General features: G+C 44.1%; 1 protein-coding gene across 2 annotated transcripts in view; it reads right to left on the bottom strand.

The window, feature by feature from the left end:
• LOC109906059 (immunoglobulin superfamily member 11) overlaps positions 1-22183 on the bottom strand; it is an 85534-nt gene that overhangs the window by 14765 nt on the left and 48586 nt on the right. The gene's annotated exons all lie outside the window — the stretch shown is intronic.

Raw genomic sequence — 22183 nt, 5'->3', positions numbered from 1 at the left:
TCAAACCAAAAGGTCACGTTTAATCTAATGGTACAAAGTCATACCCAACCCCATCTCAACATTTCCATCTGCACAGCAAAATAAACACAAAGTAATATCGAAGCAACTCTTTTGAACTGTTCTCCGCAGCTAAACATCCTAATTTGAAATATCACATTAAAATATTTACTAACTAACTACATACAAGAAAAGCAAGAATACTAATGACTACATCATGTGTACTGTTCCCAGCCCTCTATAGGCCAACAAAGAGTCAATACAGGACTAAGATTGAATCATACTACACCATTTCCGTTGCAGATGTTGCAGGGCTTGCAAATTATTACAGACTACAAAGGGAAGCACAGCCACGAGCTGCCCAGTCATACGAGCCTACCAGATGAGCTAAACAACTTCTATGCTCGCTTCGAGGCAAGTAACACTGAAGCATGCATGAGAGCATCAGCTGTTCCGGACGACTGTGTGATCACGCTCTCCGTAGCCAGGCTTGTAAAGTAAGCATTTCACTGTAAGGTCTACACCTATTGTATTCGGCGCATTTGACAAATAACATTTGATTTAATTTAATTTGATGTGAGTAAAACAGGTCAACGTTCACATGGCGGATTACCAGGACGTGTACTCAGAGCATGCGTTGACCAACTGGCAAGTGTCTTCACTGACAATTTCAACCTGTCCCTGACTGAGTCTGTAATACCAACATGTTTCAAGCAGACCACTATAGTCCCTGTGTCCAAGAACACGAAGGTAACCTGCCTAAATGACTACCAACCCGTAGCACTCACGTCTGTAGCAATGAAGGGCTTTGAATGGCTGGTCATCGCTCTCACAGAACCACTCCAATTTGCATACCGCCCCAACAGATCCACAGATGATGCAATCTCTATTGCACTCCCCAATGCCCTTCCCACCTGGACAAAAGGAACACCTATGTGAGAATGCTATTCATTGACTACAGCTCAGCATTCAACACCATAGTGCCCTCAAAGCTCATCACTAAGCTAAGGACCCTGGGACTATAAATCTCCCTCTGCAAATGGATCCTGGACCTTCTGACGGGCTGCCCCAAGGTGGTAAGTGTAGGTAACAACACATCTGCCACGCTGATCCTCAACACAGGGAGCCCTCAGGGGTGCGTGCTCAGTCCCCTCCTGTACTCCCTGTTCACCCATGACTGCATGGCCAAGCACGACTCCAATAGGCCTGATCACTGACAACGATGAGACAGCCTATAGGGAGGAGGTCAGAGACCTGTCAATGTGGTGCCAGGATAACCTCCCCCTCAACATGATCAAGAAAAAAGAGATGATTGTGGACTACAGAAAAAGGAGGACCGAGCACGCCCCCATTCTCATTGAAGGGGCTGTAGTGGAGCAGGATGAGAGCTTCAAGTTCCTTGGTGTCCACATCACCAAAAAACTATCATGGTCCAAACACACCAAGACAAAGCCTATTCCCCCTCAGGAGACTGAAAAGATATGGCATGGGTCCACAGATCCTCAAACGTTTCTACAGCTGCACCATTGAGAGCATGCTGACTGGTTGCATCACCGCCTGGGATGGCAACTGCTCGGCCTCCGACCGCAAGGCACTACAGGGGGTAGTGCGTACGGCCCAGTACATCACGGGGGCCAAGCTTCCTGCCATCCAGGACCCCTATACCAGGCGGTGTCAGAGGAAGGCTCCAAAAAATTGCCAAAGACTCAAGCCACCCTAGTCATAGACTGTTCTCTCTGCTACCGCACGGCAAGCGGTACCGGAGTGCCAAGTCTAGGTCCAAAAGGCTTCTTAACAGCTTCTACCCCCAAGCCATTAGACTGAACAGCTAATCAAATGGCTACCCGGACTATTTGCATTGTCTCCACCCCACCCACCATTTTACACTGCTGCTACTCTCTGTTTATTATCCCTACATAGTCACTTTACCGCTACCTACATGTACATATTACCTTAATTACCTCAACTAACGAGTGCCCCCGCACATTGACTCTGTACGGGTTCCCCCTGTATATAGCCTCGCTAATGTTATTTTATTGTTGCTCCTTAATTATTTGTAATTTTTATTTTATTTTTTACTTCAGTTTATTTTAGTAAATACTTTAAATTTTTTGGGGGGATTGTAATTAAGCATTTCACTGTAACGTCTACACCTGTTGTATTCGGCGCATGTGACAAATACAATTTGATCTTTCTATCTGTACTAACAGTAGGATTGGTTTGGAAGAATATGTCTAATATTGATAAGGTGCTATTATCATCCCAAATGAACCAATCGGTATCCTGTTTAGATGTCATGAAATAGATAGATGGGGGGGGGGGGTGTACAACAACCTACTTCTGGAGCCACTAAACATATTAAAGCCTCAATTGGGTTACACCCTACCGTAAAATGCATCCATCTATGTTCAAGGCCCAGTGGGAGTAATTGTATCTGAACATAGTGAGGAACACAATGCCCATAATCAACTTAAAGAAATTGGGCATGTCCTGAGTCCTTGTCTGCCATAATGCAGGATGATGATGCTGACATAAACCAATGGTATAGGTAGGAGTATGCATGTAGCCAGCTGTCATGTTATTATCACTGACACATTGCTCGTTGCTCCTTCCTTGTCTGACTAAAACCACTTCCTACGCGTTGTTCCGCTGGCAAGCACACTTCAGCCCGCAGCCCAAGCTCCAGAAGGAGAGAAACAGAAGAATCTCAGTGAGCACATCTTGAGAGATAGCGTACCACACAGGCTAGCAACAGAGTTTTAAAGGCCCAGTCTAGTCAAAAGTGTTTTTCCTTGGTTTTGAATCATATTGTACATCTGCTGAAACTAACACTGTGAAAGTGCGAAATAATTATATCAGTGTTATTTCCTGATAGTTGTTGGTTGAAAATACAATCTACACAAGATGTTATTATCAGCAGGTTTTGCATGAGGGAGTTTTGCTTGCCTGGTGCCAACACCAGGCGGTATAGGTTTGAATAGACCAATAACAAAGAGAGTTCCAAACCTCTTGGCCAATACTAACTCCTTTTAAGTTTCCCCCTCCCCACTCAGACCAGTCCCAGACAGTCCTAGTGAAATTATTGCTTAAGAAATATTTTTTTGCTAAAAAGCTATTTTTGTTTATTTTTGACCATTTGAATGGAAAACTATTACAGTAAGGTACTAAATCTAGATAAAAACGTCTGCATTGGGCCTTTAAATCCAATGGGTGTGTAATGAAACACTTCTCTGATATGATATAAGCTATATTAAGATTAGCTCTCAAGCTTTGCTTCTACTTTACAATGTGGTTGTCAGGCTATTATTGGAGACTTTTTCAATGCAATGGAGGTCCATTCCAATGGAACAACTCAAACCTCTGAACCCAAACAACCAAATCTGGATTCTAGTAGAATTTGTTTTCTTTCAAATACTTTAGCTGCACTTAGTGAGCTAGCCTGGTGCAAAGGAGCCAACAACATTGTCCCAAAAGTGCAAACCCCACCCATCTTGCACTCCAGGCAGCCTCAATCAAATGCTCAAAGTATTTCGACGATTTCAAATAATATCTGAACCCAGGTCTGTTCTGAACCCAAACGACATGATGTACATACTTTTTAAAATACTTTCTCAACTCTATATCGTAGCTATAGCAGTGCAAAGAAAGGAAGCCAGTCGCGTGAGAAGAAAAAGGCCCTTGAGGCAAAATGGAAGGCACAAGCGCTTATCTCCCCAAACTCCTCTAAGGCTGCAGCTTTCTGCCCTGAACAGCTGGAGTCTCCTTTTCCAAACATTATGGATTATGGGACAAGTGCTCAAGAGCCTAAGCCCTGGTGACTGCAGAATGCACCATACTCAAATCTTACTGTATACACATGGCCTGACCATCCCTTGGGGACAGACAAAGCATCGGGGAAATTGAGTGATATGAGTCGCTAGATAGCATTTATCTCTCGCCAAAGGAAGGCAAAGTGATCGGCTGGCATGCCTGATAGTGTTGCAGTACTTAACCTGTTGGTGGAGAAGTGAAAATGGTAATATCCAGGACTGTAAAATGGTACACCAAAACTTGTGAGTACTTAATGGTGGATAATGGACTATTAAAAGTACTTAGTGGTGTGTCTTAAAATGGAATGGGCTGGTGATGAGTCAGAACAGCCCCAGCATACCAGCCAGAATCCACCCCCACACCCATTCCCCCGCCATCCTGAGATAAGAGACCATCCTTAGATAAGGAGAAATGTAAAGTACCACCTGAAAAAAAAATGGAATTTTATGGTTTGGGAATGGATCCTGTGGGCCCATTTTATGAAGCCCTCATAAAGGTCACCAGAATGTGAAAATGTACGTGAATGTTTGTTTCAAAAACTACATGAATAATCAGTTGACCACTTCACATGTTTTTGTTTATTTATGCGTCTCTTTTCTGTGAGAGAGAGCTGCACCAGACCTACTGTTTCCACGTCATTTCAACCCCCAAATCCTATGTGATGACATTGAATCAATGTGGAAAACTGATTGGATCTGCAAAAAGTAATCGTCGTAACTTTTAACCTAAATCGATTGACATGGCGACATTTGTTGATGATTTCACATTGAATTCACGTTAGTTGATGTCAGTGCCCAGTGGGGAAGCTCCGAAAGGCTCGTAAACAAATGCTCATGCATAAATAAAAATGTCCACAGAAAGAGTAAGGGAACCGTCCTTTTATGAAAAAGCATCGGTGTACATGTTGAATTGCTCAACCGAGTCTCGTAGTTTGGAGTTGAACCCCTCACGCTTGAGTCCTGAGGACTTGCTCCCCCTCTCTCGGCTTGTGTAGGACAGTGTGTAAGGCTAATGAGCTAAATGTCACACCCATTTTGTTTACCCCACTCGTCCCATGACTTTTTAATAGACATCCTGTCTTCCATTCCACCGCTGAAGCCCCCAGAGCCAGCCTGGAAGGATGTGGAGTACACCACTACTACCGCTAACTGGGCTTTACTATGCACTACCCCTCTTCTCTGGAGGCCGACTCTACTGTACTGTATATATGTCCATTCAGTGACAGTGGGAGGGAGGCTGCGTTTGTGTTCCTAGGGAACTCTAATGGAAAGAGGCACCTTAGGCAGTCCTAAAAGAGCCTGCAGCGAGCAGCGAGCTTAAGACAGCCTTCTCCTTTCATCCAGGCGTGTTAAAAGTTCCTGTTTATTAATGCATGGGAGCCATACCACTGAGATCTCTCTCTCTCTCTCTCTCTCTCTCTCTCTCTCTCTCTCCTCTCTCTCTCTCTCTCTCTCTCTCTCTCTCTCTCACAGTGGTTAAATTATGTGAGAATGTCCTCCTAGGATCACAAGTCCACAAGGAGTCATTGGATCAGAGTTGATTAAGACATGACAACAGGCTTCTATTGTGCACCAGTGCCCTTGATGCCAAAAGGAAGCCTGCCATGCTACACATGAGCATAGGGGGGTTGAATTGAAAACATGTCATTTTCTCTCTCTCGGTGTGCAGCTCTCCATGCCATCACAGTAGCACCTCTGTCTGGGCGAGCCGGCCTCACTCTAAATTCCTCTACTCCCAGCCGGCTCATTTGCATCACAGGCCCGTGCTTTTATTCATGGCTTTCTTTTATTCATGTCGCTACTTTCATTTCTGTTTCAAACAGATGCCCTGATGCTCTGATCTACTGCTGCTGGGCTGGCTGGCGTACACTGCTGCTGTAACATCACTGGGTGGCCTGAGGCTAAAACAAACACTCTGCACTCGAGGATGGAGGAAAGATCTGACCTCATCACACAGCTGGGAAACATAGTCCCTTTTTGATAAATTTATGAAACACAGTCCCTTTTGGGATTTCTTTACCAGCATGGCAAAAAATGAGTGCTATTCTAATTCCCCTGAAAGGAAGGAGAGATGTGCATAAGTGTATGTGAATGGCAGCATGTTGCTTGTCAAATCAAATCAAATGATATCTCAAAGTACTGTACAGGAACCCAGCCTAAAACCCCAAACAGCAAGCAATGCAGGTGTAGAAGCTTGTGTAGGGTACATCCCTGCCTTCTCAATACTTTCTCACATATACACCAATTCTGAATTCATACACACTCCCAGTGGCCTTGCCATGACTGTTGAACCTCTGGACAGCAACAGATCGACAGGAACCAGACCAAAGCATTCCTAAAGACAAAAAAGTCAGTATGAGACAGAAATATGGAGCCACACACAAACAGAGGGTTATTTGTCCCTGGCTTTGTTGGGGCCCAGGGGCTTCACAGCGTGGTGCTTTCACACAGAGGGCCTGTGATCTGTGAGAGCCCCACAAGGCCCTACCATGTGAAACTCAGGTGGTAGCTGGGCCCAGCTGCTTCTTGGCAACTTACAAAATGACTCCGCTCAAAGCATTGCAGAGAGGGGCAAGAAAAACAAGAGTTCTCTGAAATGGCACTCTTCTAACAAGCAACACTGTTTGCTTCGTCTCTGCTTTAGCTGACGCCTTTCAAACTTTTTCACTGGCCCTTTTCTGGCTAACCTTTAAGATGTCCTCTATATAAAGGAACTTCTCCAGGAATGGACTATGACTACTTTTGAAACCTGTTGATTCCTCATCATAGAATCCCTCCACAGTAAAGTGGCATGAATGTTCGACGTGAAAAACAGTGTTCTAGAAGCTGTTTTGAGGCTGTTTACTGAGGAACATGCAGCTCCTTGCATGATGTGGAGAACAGAACAGTGTCGGGGTGAGACTCAAGCCTCTGAAGCCACCTGAGGGACTACATTAAAGAGACAAATTCATATTTTAACAAGGTGTCCCCATAGCTTCTGCACACAACCTCGGCTGGGTTGGAGCAAAATAGCTTAGCCTAGTGTCTTCAGTCTGCCCTGCAAAACATCAATGCTGATTGGCTGGGGAATTCAGCTGGTCACCGGATGATGTCAGGTGTCTGCCAGAACCTTTCACATGACTGTCCAGGCCTAATCCAGCTGCCCCTCTCTTCCCGCTGAGCCCAGCCCAATGAAAGAACCATAAACCCTCTCCACCCTCCCCCGCTCGGCCCTGGCCCGCGTGAACCCCAGCCACAGCCATCCCCCTTACCAGCCCACACACTGCTTGCCCTATTCTGCTCCACGCTGAAACAGCCTGCTCAACATAGCTTAGGGTAATACTGCCCTACACTGCTACTGTAGACACTGTCACTGCCCCACATTACACTGCAGTACTACTACTACTACTACTACTAGTACTACTACTACTAGTACTACCACTACTCAGCAGTAAGACCCAATGACCAACCAGTCCGCTCTACCTACACTGAAAGTAGCCCGCTCCACAGTAGCCCACACGCTAATACACACCACTGTGCTAGCCTTCACAGGACTGAGAAGGCTATCTTCCCCAATCTCCACACAGGTCAGAGAAAACAGGCAGTGATTGGTGAGAAAGTGCTGGTAGCCATGCACAGGATGGCACTGAAGCATCACTGCAGTTAAACGTAGCCTACTAGTGCAGGACTCGACCATGATGTCCCCTTTCACTGATATTATTGACAATCAGTGACAAGAGGGGCTTTTGTGAGCGATGTTGTTTATGTGTAAACACATGCCCGGGTGGAAGGAGACAGAGCTCTCTCCAAACTGTACAGTCTCTCCCAGGGGACTGCATCCAGCCATCCACTCTGTCCTGGTCTTTCTCAGCACTCCAGGCCGGTGAGACTGTGAACACAAGGGCCTTGCAGCGAGGGACAGTGTGTGACCAGCGACAGTGTGTGAGCAGAACGTTTAAGTAGGCCAGGGCCCCTCACGGCCGGATTAACCCCAGCTAGCTAGCGCTGGAAAAGAAGAAGTCTAAAGCTCCAGACAGATGGCTCGGTCACCCGCAGATACAGCCTGGCCAGAGAGTGTCTGCGGCTTTACACACACAGCAGTAGGCCAGTGCTACTTAGCACTACTGTTGACACTGGGAGCGAAGCTTGGACAGAGCACAGCCATAAATTGTCTGTGTGCGTGAGCATTATTGCCTTGCCTACATTGCTTTTGTGCAGTAGTACAGTGTACAGATTTCAACTCTAGGACCACCACATTTGTCACCAAGCTTCAGCCGCACCTACAGAAGGCAAACAGGTTAGAGTAGTACATACTGTGATACAGCTAATACATACAACATATTAAACAATAGGCCTGCGTACAACCACTGTATCAGAACAGTGAGGCAACCCAACAACAGAAAAACAAACGTGTTGGTGTCTTGCGCTCCTGGGTCTCTCCTGGGACCATGCCTTGAACACGCACAGCATTATCCTAGCAGCTAGCAGTGGCACGGCTTTTGAGTCAACTGTGACGTGACTAAAGTAGCTGTGTCTCCTCCTCCAATGGCTGGTCGGTATAGGGACTTCCCTATTCTTTGTACTGCTACAAAGACAGACAGACAGTATCCCTGCCAGGCCAACCACTCCAGGACTGGGGCTTCTGCCATTGGTAACTGATAGGGCCTCTCCTCCACACTGTCTGTCTGCAGGACAGGACAGGTAAGCCACTTCTCGTCTTTCGGCCTGGCATGCCCTCACACCACCTGCAGATAAGGGGCTATTCCTTCCTTGCTGCCTGACCTGCAGGTAAACCCTAACTCCCTTTCTGGCTGGCCTCCATACTGCCTGAAGATAATAGCCCCTCTTGTAAAAGACCTCTCGCCTCTCCCTCTCACTGCCTGCCGATAAAGAGCTCTGCCTGCCTGCCTGAGCTGGCACAGCACTGGCTGTCTGTCTGCAGGTGAGTTGATCAGTAGTGCTCTAGGTGTTAGAGCCAACAGAATTGATCGGTGCCTTACAGTAACTCTTCGATGTACTCAATCTCAACTCCTGCTTACTTTATGCATTGTAACAGCACATTCATGGACTAGTCAAGCCTAGCATGCATGACGAAGTTGTTTCTCTTCACTTCCATGCCTGGTAAACTGCTAGTGATCTAGCTACTGGACACCTGAAACAATGGCATAAGATACATGAGTAAGACAAGAGGAAACTACTGTGTAAGTCAGGAGGAGTAGCTATCTGATCCCCACGCTCTGTCAAACGGGGGGGAAATGTTCCCTTTGTAATCCATGATTGTCTGTAGACCTTGCCACATACATCTTGTGTCTGAACCATTGAATTGCGACTCCACTTTGACTCTGTATTGATGTTTTGCCAGTTTTATTGCCTTACGGAGGGAATAACTACACTGTTTATATTCAACCATATTCCCAGTCACCTTGTCGTAGTTAAATGTGGTGGCTCGCACTTTCTGTTTTGCGCAAATGCTGCCATCTATCCACGGTATCTGGTTTGGGTAGGTTTTAATTCTCACCATGGGAACAATATCCCTTATACACTTCCTAATGAACTCAGTCACCGGGTCCGTGTAAGCGTCAATGTTATTCTCAGAGGCTACCCGGAACACATCCCAGTCCGCGTGATCAAAACAATCTTGAAGCATGGATTCCGATTCGTCAGACCAACGTTGAATAGACGTTAGCACGGGTACTTCCTGTTTGAGTTTCTGCCTATAGGAAGGGAGGCACTAAATGGAGTTGGGATCTGATTTGCCAAAGGGAGGGCGGGGGAGAACCTTGTAGGCATTTTGAAAAGGTGAATAGCAGTGATTTAGTGTTTTCCCTAAGTGGGTACTACAGTCAATGGGACCCTATGGACAACTGGTGCCATTGAATACAGAAATCCTGATGAAAAATAACCATGCAATGCAATATTATTGTTTGGAGAGAAAATTTTTGATTTCCTATAAAGCTATTTTAATAATGTAATTTAGATTGTGCTATGCTAGTATTGTGCTATCAGACAATGGATGTGATTCGGTTTGGTCAGAAAATAAAAGATGAAAATAAACTCCCAAAAATTGTATATGGATGGGCAGTAGTTCTTACGAAATTCCAAAATGAATAATTAGATGTTCTAAATGAAGCATCAAGGTTCCAGGTTTATTTGCCTTATTCTGAACTTACTACAGCAGAAAGGAAGGAAACGTGCCCACAGTTACGTGAGTAATAAGCGTTTCTTGGGTGTTAGACCAATCGGCAGTGCATATTATATAAAGTGCATTTGGAAAGTATTCAGACTCCTTGACTTTTTCCACATTTTGTTATGTTACAGCCTTATTCTAAAATGGATTACATATTTTTTTCCATCACAATACCCATAATGACAAAGTGAAAATAGGTTTTTCTTTAATTTAGTAAAAATTTAAAACAGAAATACCATATTTACATAAGTATTCAGACCCTTTGCTATGAGACTCAAAATTGAGCTCAGATGCATCCTGTTTCCATTGATCATCCTTGAGATGTGTCTACTTGATTGGAGTCCACCTGTGGTAAATTCAATTGATTGGAAATGATTTGGAAAGGCACACACCTGTCTATATAAGGTCCCAAAGTTGACAGTGCATGTCAGAGCAAAAACCAAGCCATAAGGTCAAAGGAATTGTCCGTAGAGCTCAGATACAGGATTGTGTCAAGGCACAGATCTAGGGAAGGTTACCAAAACATTTCTGCAGCATTGAAGGTCCCTGAAAACACAGTGGCCTCTACCATTCTTAAATGGAAGAAGTTTGGAACCACCAAGACCCTTCCTAGAGATGGCCGCCTGGCTAAACTGAGCAAATGGGGGAGAAGAGCCTTGGTCAGGGAGGTGACCAAGAACCTGATGGTCACTCTGACAGAGCTCCAGAGTTCCTCTGTGGAGATGGGAGATACCTTCCAGAAGGACAACTATCTCTGCAGCACTCCACCAATCAGGCATTTACGGTAGTGGCCAGACGGAAGCCACTCCTCAGTAAAAGACACAACAGCCCGCTTGAAGTTTGCCAAGAGGCACCAAAAGGACTCTCAGACCATGAGAAACAAGATTTTCTGGTCTGATGAAACCAATATTGAACTCTTTGGCCTGAATGCCAAGCCTCACGTCTGGAGGAAACCTGGCACCAACCCCACGGTGAAACATGGTGGTGGCAGCATTATGCTGTGGGGATGTTTTTCAGCGGCAGGGACTGGGAGACTAGTCAGGATTGAGGGAAAGATGTACGGACCAAAGTACAGAGAGATCCTTGATGAAAACCTGCTCTAGAGCACTCAGGACCTCAGACTGGGGTGAAGGTTCACCTTCCAACAGGACAATAACCCCAAGCACATAGCCAAGACAGTGCAGGGGTGGCTTTGGGACAAGTTTCTCAATGTTCTTGATTGGCCCAGCCAGACTTGAACACGATCAAACATCTCTGGAGAGACCTGAAAATAGCTGTGCAGCGACGCTCCCCATAGAACCTGACAGAGCTTGAGAGGATCTGCAGAGAAGACTGGGAGTAACTCCCCAAATACAGGTGTGCCAAGCTTGTAGTGTCATACCCAAGGAGACTCAAGGCTGTAATCACTGCCAAAGGTGTGTCACGCTGGTATAAATGATTCGGGAGAAAGATCTCGTCCCGTGTGTTAATCATTGTGCGAGTGTGTTATTTATTCGAGGATCTCCACATTCTTTTGTTTTGGGTTTCTACCCTGTGTTTTGTTACGTGTTTGTTTGGTCTTCGTTCCCGTGCCTTTACACGGCACGCCGTAATTTGGGCTAAATAAAAACTCAATCACGTACACAAAACACAGGGTTGAAACTCAAACAAAAGAGCGAAGAGTACCTCGAATACATTCACACGCGCACTATGATTAACACACGGGACGAGACACGTAATCATCTGCGCAATCCACATGGGCACGAAAGCCCAAAACACACAGCACAGGTACTCACACGAACCAACGGACATAGTAACATTAATCGACAGCATCATGGTGAACAAAGGGCACATATATACAAATACAATCAGTGGGAATAGGGGCCAGGTGTGCGCAATGAAAGTTCCAGAGTGATCCGTGACAAGGTGTTTCAACAAAGTACCGAGTAAAAGGTCTGAAAACGTATGTAAATGTAATGTCTAACACCCTGTTTTAGCTTCGTCATTATGGAGTATTGTGTGTAGATTGATGAGGGGGTAAAAATATTGAATCCATTTTAGAATAAGGATGTAATGTAACAAAATGTGGAAAAAGTCAAGGGGTCTGAATACTTTAAGAATGTACTGTATATGGTACATATGACGGGCAATGTGCAGTATATGATCGCTACTTGATGGAAGTTATGGTGATTTTTCAGTAGTATATTATGAAATAAAACAGAATCATTAAAAGCTTTAAAGGAACCTGGAACCACACCTGTATAGCATAAGAAAAGCCAATATACAAAAGAAATAGACACACATTGTAATCCAGATGCATGCCTGGATAAGAAATGGCATAATCAATATAATGAATATACTTATGACTATAACCTGGTGGATGCTGATATAATTGATATACACTACAAGCTACAAATAATGAATACACTACAAGCTTGGCACACCTGTAAATGTACTTGCGACTGCAGCCTGGTAGGGGCCCTTATTGTTTTTTAACCAAATTGACACAGTTGTGCCACCAATATAATCTGTTCCGTGATTTGTAAAGTGTTAAATGATTTGTAGAGGCCCACCTCAAAAAGCCCACTTCAAAGAAAGAACTTAGGGTGGGAAACAATAGTGGCGTGAAGCCAAAAAGAGTTGATCATTTACATAGAGAAATTGACTATGTATATGATGTAAAGATGAAACCGTATAAAAGGAGTGTGCTGTGGCTGGGAAAAACATTTGATCCATGGACCAGCTCGGTTTGTTACCTTGTAATAAAGTCTACTTTCAACTCACAAGTTCCGGTATCTGAGAAATATTATTGGACCAATACTTCTACGACAAAGTGAATAGTGTATGTACAGCAAGTGGTGTTAGATTGAGGCCTGGCATTCCCTTTGCTACTCTGCATGTCTACGTGTTTACCATGAGGAGGTTTTTGAGGTTTTTAGCACCCTACCTGCTTTGGGGTTCTGCAGGCCAAATGCTGCCTCAGCAAACGATTCAAGGAAACTTTCTCATTCCACACGCTGGTCAAAATTTGCATTCCTTCCCCTCCAGTATTCAGCAATACGCAGGGATGAAAATCAACACAAATAAGCTGACTCAGCTATCTCTCTTACTGCACTGGTTGTTACTCTAAGTACAGGGAAACATACCCACCAGAAATGGGTTAGCCTGTTAGCCTATAACCCAAACTGAATGATAAAACACTGTATGGAGCCCCCATAGAGCACAACACAGAAAGTGGACTTCCATTTCCCGGGTACATCATAAACCACTCACTCACTGGCACACTTGTGAATTTCCTGCGTCTGACTGTCTATTATGTTCAGTGTATAGCCTTCTATTAGAGGAGGAAAATGCTTCCTGTTACGATGCTAGCTAATGAGTGTGGGCCGCTCTATGTGCTTTGCTCGGCATGAACATGACAAGTTATGCAGTGGAGTAGTGTGGGCTTTTGTCAGTGGGTGACCTCTGCAGTCAGTAACAGGCGTGCTGCACAGGGCTGCGTATCCCTATGCCAAGCACATCTGCTCCGGAGCCTGTGGCAAAGCCATACGGCTGGCAAGCACTCCTCGACCGCATAAGAGACAGAGAGAGAGGGGGTGGGTAGAGGGGGGGGGGGGGGGGGGTGAAGAGAGAGCAAAAGAGAGAATGAGAGAGAGGAAACAGGAACCTGAGTAACCTGTATTCACTTTGAAAGAGACAAACGCTCCTCCAATTTCCTGCAATTTGTAGCCCAGATGAATCACAAAGGTGGTCTAAATTACATCAACTGTACCCACCTGCCCACCCAATCATCCCCCCTCAAAGGAACCTATGCACATACATTAGAACAATCCATTTAGAAGGAGAAAATAAAACAGAGTGTGTATCGACCTTTATGTTTGCCATTTATTTTGACGATATTTTTGAAGTGCAGTTCTGTGTGTGTAACCCTTCCTCCCTTTGTAGCCCCAGGGCTCATGATGAAGACGCTGCCGAGATCAATAAGCAGCCGCCGCTGTCGAGGATGGGCAGTGGGGGCTGGATAAACGCAGGCCATCTCCATCGATCCACCCCAAGGTGGATGGGCGGAGTGAGGAATGGAGCATCCAGATCCACTGAGGCTGAGCAGGAAGATCATTCAAGACTGATGTCAGAAAATACCTTCAAAACCCACCACTCTGGGCAACAGTGAGCGCTATTACCATCTTGGCTTTTGCTAGGGCATTGTGGATGGACGTAATCCCATGAGTCTGGATCAGAAGGTTGCATATTCCCAGTGTTTTTACCCTATCCCAAACCTTAACCACGTGTAATGAGAGCCTAAACTTAAGCCTCAACTTCAGAATTTGAGTTTGGAGAAATGGAACAATACAGAGCAACAGGAGCAACCCAGGGTGTCAAAAACACATTGAAATTTGATGTTTGGAGAAAAGTGGATAAACGTCTAATTCGGCAGTGAGACTGTGAGAGCTTGTTGGACTGAGAGCTTGGGGGTCGGGGATGAAGGAGACGGGAGATGGGTGCTAGGAATGCTGACGTAGGGCCCTGGGGGTCCCAGAAAGCAGGATCTGGCTCTTAAACCTCCCTACCCAGCATTCATTGCCTCCACAGGTAGCTAGCTTATCACCTGCCAAACACTCCTGTCAGAGCAGAGAGAATCCCATTATATAGGCCCCTATTAGGCCAGGCACCAAGCCCTCCAAGCCCTTACCCAGAGTTGGGGCTACTATTTCACCCACCTTTTGAAGGAAAATCTATAGTGAGCGTGCAGCTATGCTACGCTGATATTATCAATGTGGCTTCAATCCAATATGGGGGTTAAATGTTGAAGGCGTGATATGTTACACCCTTTTACACAAGTACAAGACCCGTACTGCTACAAATCATGCATCTGTTTCAATAGATCTGCACTGTGGTGGGATATTAAAGTGAGAGGGCTCTATGACCACTCATAAGATGTCTATGACATTTTATAACAGCACAGCATTGATGGTTGACCGTAAGATGCCCAAGACAGTTACTGTGTTAGCTGTGCCTGCTAACACTGCTGTGGCTGACTGTGCTCTCAACAAGTCTCAACAAAACCTTTTGTTTTCATCTCCTTCAAATCACACAGTCTTCAATAATCACTTGAGATATTCACACTTGTCTCCTGCAGAAGTGAAAGCATTCATACTGTAATTACACACAGTCACTCTCCACATTCTATTTCTGTCTCGTATGCCAGAGAGAACATTAAATGCAATCGCTTCAAAAATGTATATAGCAGGGTAGCCCAACTGGTGGTGGTTTTATTTGGCCCCCCAAGTTTTCTGAGCCCAATAATTTTGGGGGATATTTTTTTAAATGTTCATTGTTGGACATAAAAGACTGTAAAAACACCAGGAAATCAGCTATTATATATCAGCTATCAGCTACCTAGTAGAGAGACACGTGATCATATACAAATGTAAGCAAGGTTTGAAATTGTTAAGTTTTAGTTAAATATCATATCAAATTATGTTCCGGCACCCCGACCATCCCCTCAAGAAAAAAATGATCTAGTTGATGATCCCTGATCTATAGGATATCAAGGACGTAGCCTCTTCAGTAGCAAGTCTGTATCAACGTTGACTTGTCCAAATTCATTCATTTACCGTTTCCCCTCATGTATTAATCTATTGGAAATCCATAGTGTTGGGAATGAAAAATGAACTACAGATGTAAGACTTTATAATGTTGACTGGAATATAAAAAGTGTTATGTTCAATACCTTCTGTTCTTGGACGGATAAAAAAAAGGGTTGATTCATGAAGGGTTGATACTTTCACATTAAATATGGAGGTAAAAAAGGGAAGGGCCCATCATCCTGAGGCCCATCATCCTGAGGCCCATCATCCTGAGGCCCATCATCCTGAGGCCCATCATCCTGAGGCCCATCATCCCGAGGCCCATCATCCCGAAGATATGATGACATAACGGAGGAGATGTGAGATGTGAAGGCTACATGCCAGGTGATATATGAGGGTGGGGTGAATAGGGGAGTGCTTTCACCACCTGATGATAGGTGGAATCAATATAGGTAAGAGACAAGCCTGGGGTGCAGCAGACTATATGACAGTCCTTATATCCTGTTGGCTGGATCACCAGCAGGTCGGAAGGATGACTCCTACAATCAAATGAACATACATAGTGATTCATTGTGGTTATAGAAGGATACACTACTTCAAATATAAATAGCAGATGATCGAATTTGATATAACCACAATATAATCTAGGGGACCCTAGAGAGTGAGGGAGTGAGAGAAGGGAGGGAGCGGAGGATAGATAACATAGGTGAAGTGGAAGGGGGAAATGCAAGTTAGCATGCAACCTAAGCACAATAAGAAAAGAGCTCTACTAAGCAGCAAGTTGAGGAGGGAGTGAAAGAGGGCAAAAAAGAGGAAGACGACACAGGGGACAGAACTCCTGTGTCGGTAAGACATGGAGGGAGGTGGAGAAGGGTTATTGTGTGGTATTGTTTATTGTAAGTGCTTGTGCACATTTTGTTTGACTGGTGCGCATCGGGTTATTGTGCTCATACTTTATATTTCTTATGCCGTTGGTTTTACTATTAAACTGCTCCGGCTATGATCAAGTTCTGCTCTCCTGCGTCTGACTTCCCTGCCACCAGATTAGCACCCCTTACACTTCAACCTTTTCACTTACAACAACCGAGCAATGTAGCTAGCTAGCAATAGGTATTCTATGTAACAGTGAACAGCAGCACTGTGACATTTCACATTATTTTGCCCTGGGGATTTTGATACACACAAAATGTCATCTAGACCCTATGGCTTTGTGGGAGAAAATTAAGAAATAACACTCAAACATTTATTGATTCATTAATTGACTAATTCTATTGACTGATAAGGTATTTCATTACACTAGCACGTTAATGGGTTCACTAATTCCAATACAGATTGTTGATTTTCCAATCAAAATGTCTGCTTGAGGACATTCCTAACGAATGTGAGGTTACATCTCCAATAGCTCCAGGATCACGAGTGTGTTGCTATTACTGCGGTAACATTTTAATCCAGGCAATGAGAGCTTTTCATCAGGAGGATATTTGTATTCAAATGAATACCATCAAAAGCAAGCTGCATATTTAATGAAGGGAGAGGGGACTGGTTGTCATCATCCTACCTTCAAAGACTACGATACTCTTCGGCAGCTCAGTCACTTTAAACACAGACCATTAAAAGTGCTAAAAATCTAGCGGGTTATAGTGGTCTTTACATCGGTCAGTTTTACTGTGACGCCCAGTATTTCCTATATTGCTTTTGGGAAGCTTGAGGACAAGGATGTGTGAATGCACGGCATGTCAAAAACACGAGTAAATAAATGAGTGATTACTTCCCTTTGTGAAGTGCTACTGCCTTGTTATTGAATATTGATGTAGGTAAATCCATTCATGCAACACAGTCTCGGGGGTATTGCAGCTTTTCTATGGTGAAAGCTCTCAGAGCAGGTGTGCACATAAAAAACAAACACGTTTTAACATAACATTTCATAACATGGGTATAGTTCATGTGTTTATGCACGACTTGTGATTTGATGTTCCATGTCTGCTGTCTATTTGTGGAATGGACGGAGGACTGGAGTCACAGGACATTTCATTGGATTTCTTTTTCAACGTTCAATCTCCAACCAAAAATCAGAACAGATTGCTATTGACAAAACATTATTGATTTTGTTCATTCCCTAAGGTCTTCATCCTTCTAGCGTGACACCCACCATGTAATTCCCACACTGTTGTGTCGAATATCTTGGTAGCATGAGGATGAGCATAATACTGTCTCTTTTGTCCCTCTCTATCTCTCTTTCACACACTAATACAGTGTCTTGATTGTACCTACTACCACTCTGCGCTGCTCCCTTTCCCTCTCGCTAGCATTTGACTGACATGCGAGTGTGAGTACTGTGTACCCCTTCTAGCATGAGATGCCAGACCGTTGATGGCAACTTAGCCCCATGATTAATGTGACTCTAAGCAGCTTAGGCCTGTCCCATCTGGCTTTCGTGTTTACGGCGTCATTCACCACCGGGGTCCACCCCCTCCACCCACTCCCCCCCCAATACAGAGGACCACAGAGAGGGGGGGGGGGGGCTGCGGAAAATAATCCACGGTAAGCTGGGTTTACCAACTATTAAGGTTCCGCAACGTTGTTGTTACGTAATCTCATCATAGCTGGGAACGTGCAGTCACCCTGGAGTGTGTAGGGAGGGATGCCCAACCAACCCGGATCCACAGCAGCACACACACACAGAGAGAGGTTTAATCACTGACATATTGAACACCTACACTGAGTTCACCTAACGTTAGGAACATTATCCTAATAATGAGTCCCCCCCCCCCTCCTTTGCCCTCAGAACAGCCTCAATCCATCAGGACATGAACTACAAAGTATCGAAAGCATTCCACAGGGATGCTGGCCCACATTGACGCCAATACATCCCACAGTTGTGTCAAGTTGGCTGGATGTCCATTGGGTGGTGGACCAGTCTTGGAACACACGGGGAACTGTTAAGCGTGAAAAATCCAGCAGCGTTGATATTCTTGACACAAACCTTTGCGTCTGGCACGTACTACCATACCCTGTTCAAAGACAATTACATTTTCTGTCTTGCCCATTCACCCTCTGAATTGCAAGCATACACAATCCATGTCTCAATTGTCTCAAGGCTTTAAAAAAAACATATTTAACCTGTCTCCCCCCTTCATCTTAATGTTTTGGATACTGAGTGAAGATCCCATCCTACTCCTGTGTTTCCTCCTCTGGATCCCCACTGCCTGGGACAGTGCAGAGGCAGTCAGAGAGTCTGAACGTAGTCTAGTTGGACATGAGAGAGCTAGCTAATGTTTTTCCTTTGGATTATGGATGAGGTTGCAAATTGATACGGTGAAGTTAACTCTAGGTTACGTAACTCGGAACATGCTTTCTGAGTTAGGATCGCATAAAAGTGCAGTATATTATAAAATATGCCTAAATAGATGACAGATAACAATATGATAAGACCAAAAGCATGTATACACCTCCTCAAACTTCAAAATACATTTTCAAAATGCCAAAATACACTGAACAAAAATATGAAAGCAATATGTAAAGTGTTTGTCCCATGTTTGTGCCCAGAAATGTTCCTTATGCATAAAAAGTTTATTAACATTTGTTTTCATCCCTGTTAGTGAGCATTTCTTCGTTGCCAAGATAATCCATCCACCTGACAGGTGTGGCATATCAAGAAGCTGATTACACTGTATGCTCATTACACGGGTGCACCTTGTGCTGTAGACAATAAAAGGCCACTCTAAAATATAGAGTGTTGTCACATAGCACAATGCCACAGTCTCAAGTTTTGAGGGAAGTGCAATTGGTATGCTAACTGCAGGAATGTCCACCAGAGCTGTTGCCAGAGAATTGAATCTTAATTTCTCTACCATAAGCCGCGTCCAACGACGTTTTAGAGAATTTGACAGTACGTCCAACCAGCCACACAACCGCAGACCACACGTATGGCGTAGTGTGGGCGAGCGGTTGGCTGATGTCAATGTTGTGAACAGAGTGCCCCATGGTGGCAGTGGGGTTATGATATGGGCAGGCATAAGCTACAGACAACAAACACAATTGCATTTTATCGTCCAATGTCGTGCACAGAGATACCGTGACGAGATCCTGAGGCCCATTGTCGTGCCATTCATCCGCCGCCATCGCCTCATGACACGAGGATATGTACACAATTCCTGGAAGCTAAAAATGTCCCAGTTCTTTCATGGCCTGCATACTCACCAGACATGTCACCCATTGAGCATGTTTGGGATGCTCTGGATCGACGTGTACGACAGCGTGTTCCAGTTCCCGCCAATATTCAGCAACTTTGCACAGCCATTGAAGAGGAGTGGGACAACATTCCACAGTCCAAAATCAACAGCCCGATCAATTCAATGCAAAGGAGATGTGTTGCGCTTCATGAGCCAAATGGTGGTCACACCAGATACTGACGGGTTTTCTTATCCACGCCCCTACCTTTTTTTAATGTATCTGTGATCAACAGATGCATATCTGTATTCCCAGGCATTTGAAATCCATAGATTAGGCCCTAATTATTTTATTTATTTATTTCAATTGACTTCAATGTCCTTGGATGAACTGTAACTCCTTATATGAACTGTAAAATATTAGAAATTGTTGCATGTTGCATTTATATTTTTGTTCAGTATACACAAACCCACTTCCAGTGAAATAAAATGCTTTCTTCCAAGATGTCCCTGACAACATCTGAATCAAACATGGGCTCGCGAGTGTTGCAGCGGTCGAAGGCACTGTATTTCAGTGCTAGAGACGTCACTACAGTCCGAACTACAGTTTGAATCCAGGCTGTATCACATCCGGCCGTGTTTGGGAGTCCCATAGGGCGGTGCACAATTAGCCCAGCCTCGTCCAGGTTTGGCTGGGGTAGGCCGTCATTGTAAATAAGAATTTGTCCTTAACTGACTTGCCTAGTTAAATTACAACAAAAAAATACATATTACAAGCATTTCTACACTGCGTACTTTGTTATTCAGCATATGGCATTCAATCCATACATACTCTACATAGGCCATCCTGAGCAGAACAAGGAATGTGGAAGATAAGGCACTCTCCAAGATCTAAATAAGGTTTTCTGCATGATCGTAGAGGGTAATAAACAAGAACATATTAGACTCACCATTAGACTCGGTTCCCTCTGAAAAACCCTAAGAACACAAAGAACCACTCTTGAGTCACTACAGAACCAGGACAAGAGGCTACAGTACAAATCTGCCCTTGGAGAACCAGAGAATAGGCCCAGGCCTAAGAGCCAGATGCACACAGGAACAGGCAATTATCTGCCATTCAATCTTCCCACCATCCATCTGCATGATAACAATCAGCTAGCTACTCAATGAGGATTTCATTTCCATTTCATACTCAAGTCTATTGAATCGATGGATGCTGGTTTAATATAGAAACCGAGGCTATGGAGAAAGAATGGTATTTATGTTCAGAGAGACTCCGAAAGGAATCATTCACGTGTGCCTTTAATGATATTCTAAGATAATCCATAGATATTTAATTGAATTGTTTCAGATACACCCCCTCCATGTGACAAAACTTCCTTAAGTGGACATTTTGAAGGAAAAAATATTTCACCATTATTCAAGCAAATATTAAAATTCCCCTACTTAATGATGCAAATGAGGACTTACCCTAAAATAATGCACTCTATATGGATATGATAAGACTGTAACCGAGTTTGTTAAAAAGACAGTTTATACTTATTAGGACCAATTTTAAAAGGATCCACCCCAAACCACTTATTCCTTTAACGTGAAAAAAATATTTTTTGTGAACAAATGTTTCATTTTGTCGTTATAATAAGGTTGGGTAGCAACGTGAAAATTGTTGTGGAAATCAGTAGCAGCTAAAGTCGACTACAAAAACCCACAATGCAATGCTGGCTAGCTGGCAAGCAAGTATGCAAACAAGCAAACATAGCTACAAACAAAAATACCAAAGTCAATATCAGCAGGTAAAATCACCTAAACAAACTGCACTAATTTAGGAGCCTACAATCTCACCATGTTCAACCTGCAGATCAATGTGCCTCGCAGAGTGAAGTCTGACATTCGCAATGCACATGCAACGGCACCATGCACCCTGGACTGAAGAGGTAGACAAATAGGACAAATGTGGGGAACCCTCTGTGAAATTACACATTTCCCGAGGGTGGAATTTCGAAGAATTTCGAAGATCAATGGCTCATTCGAGAAAAGACAACCTCCTACATTATGACATTGACCAGTATTGAAATCTGACATGTATGATAGATGTTTTTCGCAATCTAAAATTCATATTCCTATTAACCTCCAGTGTAATGAGAGAGACTTATCACAGTGCTACGTCATGAAAACATGAAATTACCCCGGGAATCGATAGAACATCGCTCAGAGATGGACAAAAACAATATAACATTCAAAATGGATGAAGCTTTCCTTTAAGCCCAATGGTTATACAATAGACTACCATAATAGTGTATTCACATTCATCCAAGTACACTACTTGTTAAAAACAGACAGACAAACCGATTAAATTCACTGAGTTACTGTGAACACACGGGTATCTACGGCTTTGTACAATGACAAGTGGACTGAACAAACAAGCTGGAATGTGTGTGGCTATATCGTCTCCATTCACTGCTCTCAAATAATGGA

The sequence above is a fragment of the Oncorhynchus kisutch genome, linkage group LG15, assembly GCF_002021735.2.
Source record: "Oncorhynchus kisutch isolate 150728-3 linkage group LG15, Okis_V2, whole genome shotgun sequence".
In the NCBI taxonomy this organism is placed as follows: domain Eukaryota; kingdom Metazoa; phylum Chordata; class Actinopteri; order Salmoniformes; family Salmonidae; genus Oncorhynchus; species Oncorhynchus kisutch.
Note: the sequence above shows the minus strand (reverse complement) of the source record. Positions and strands in the feature narration are given on the sequence as shown.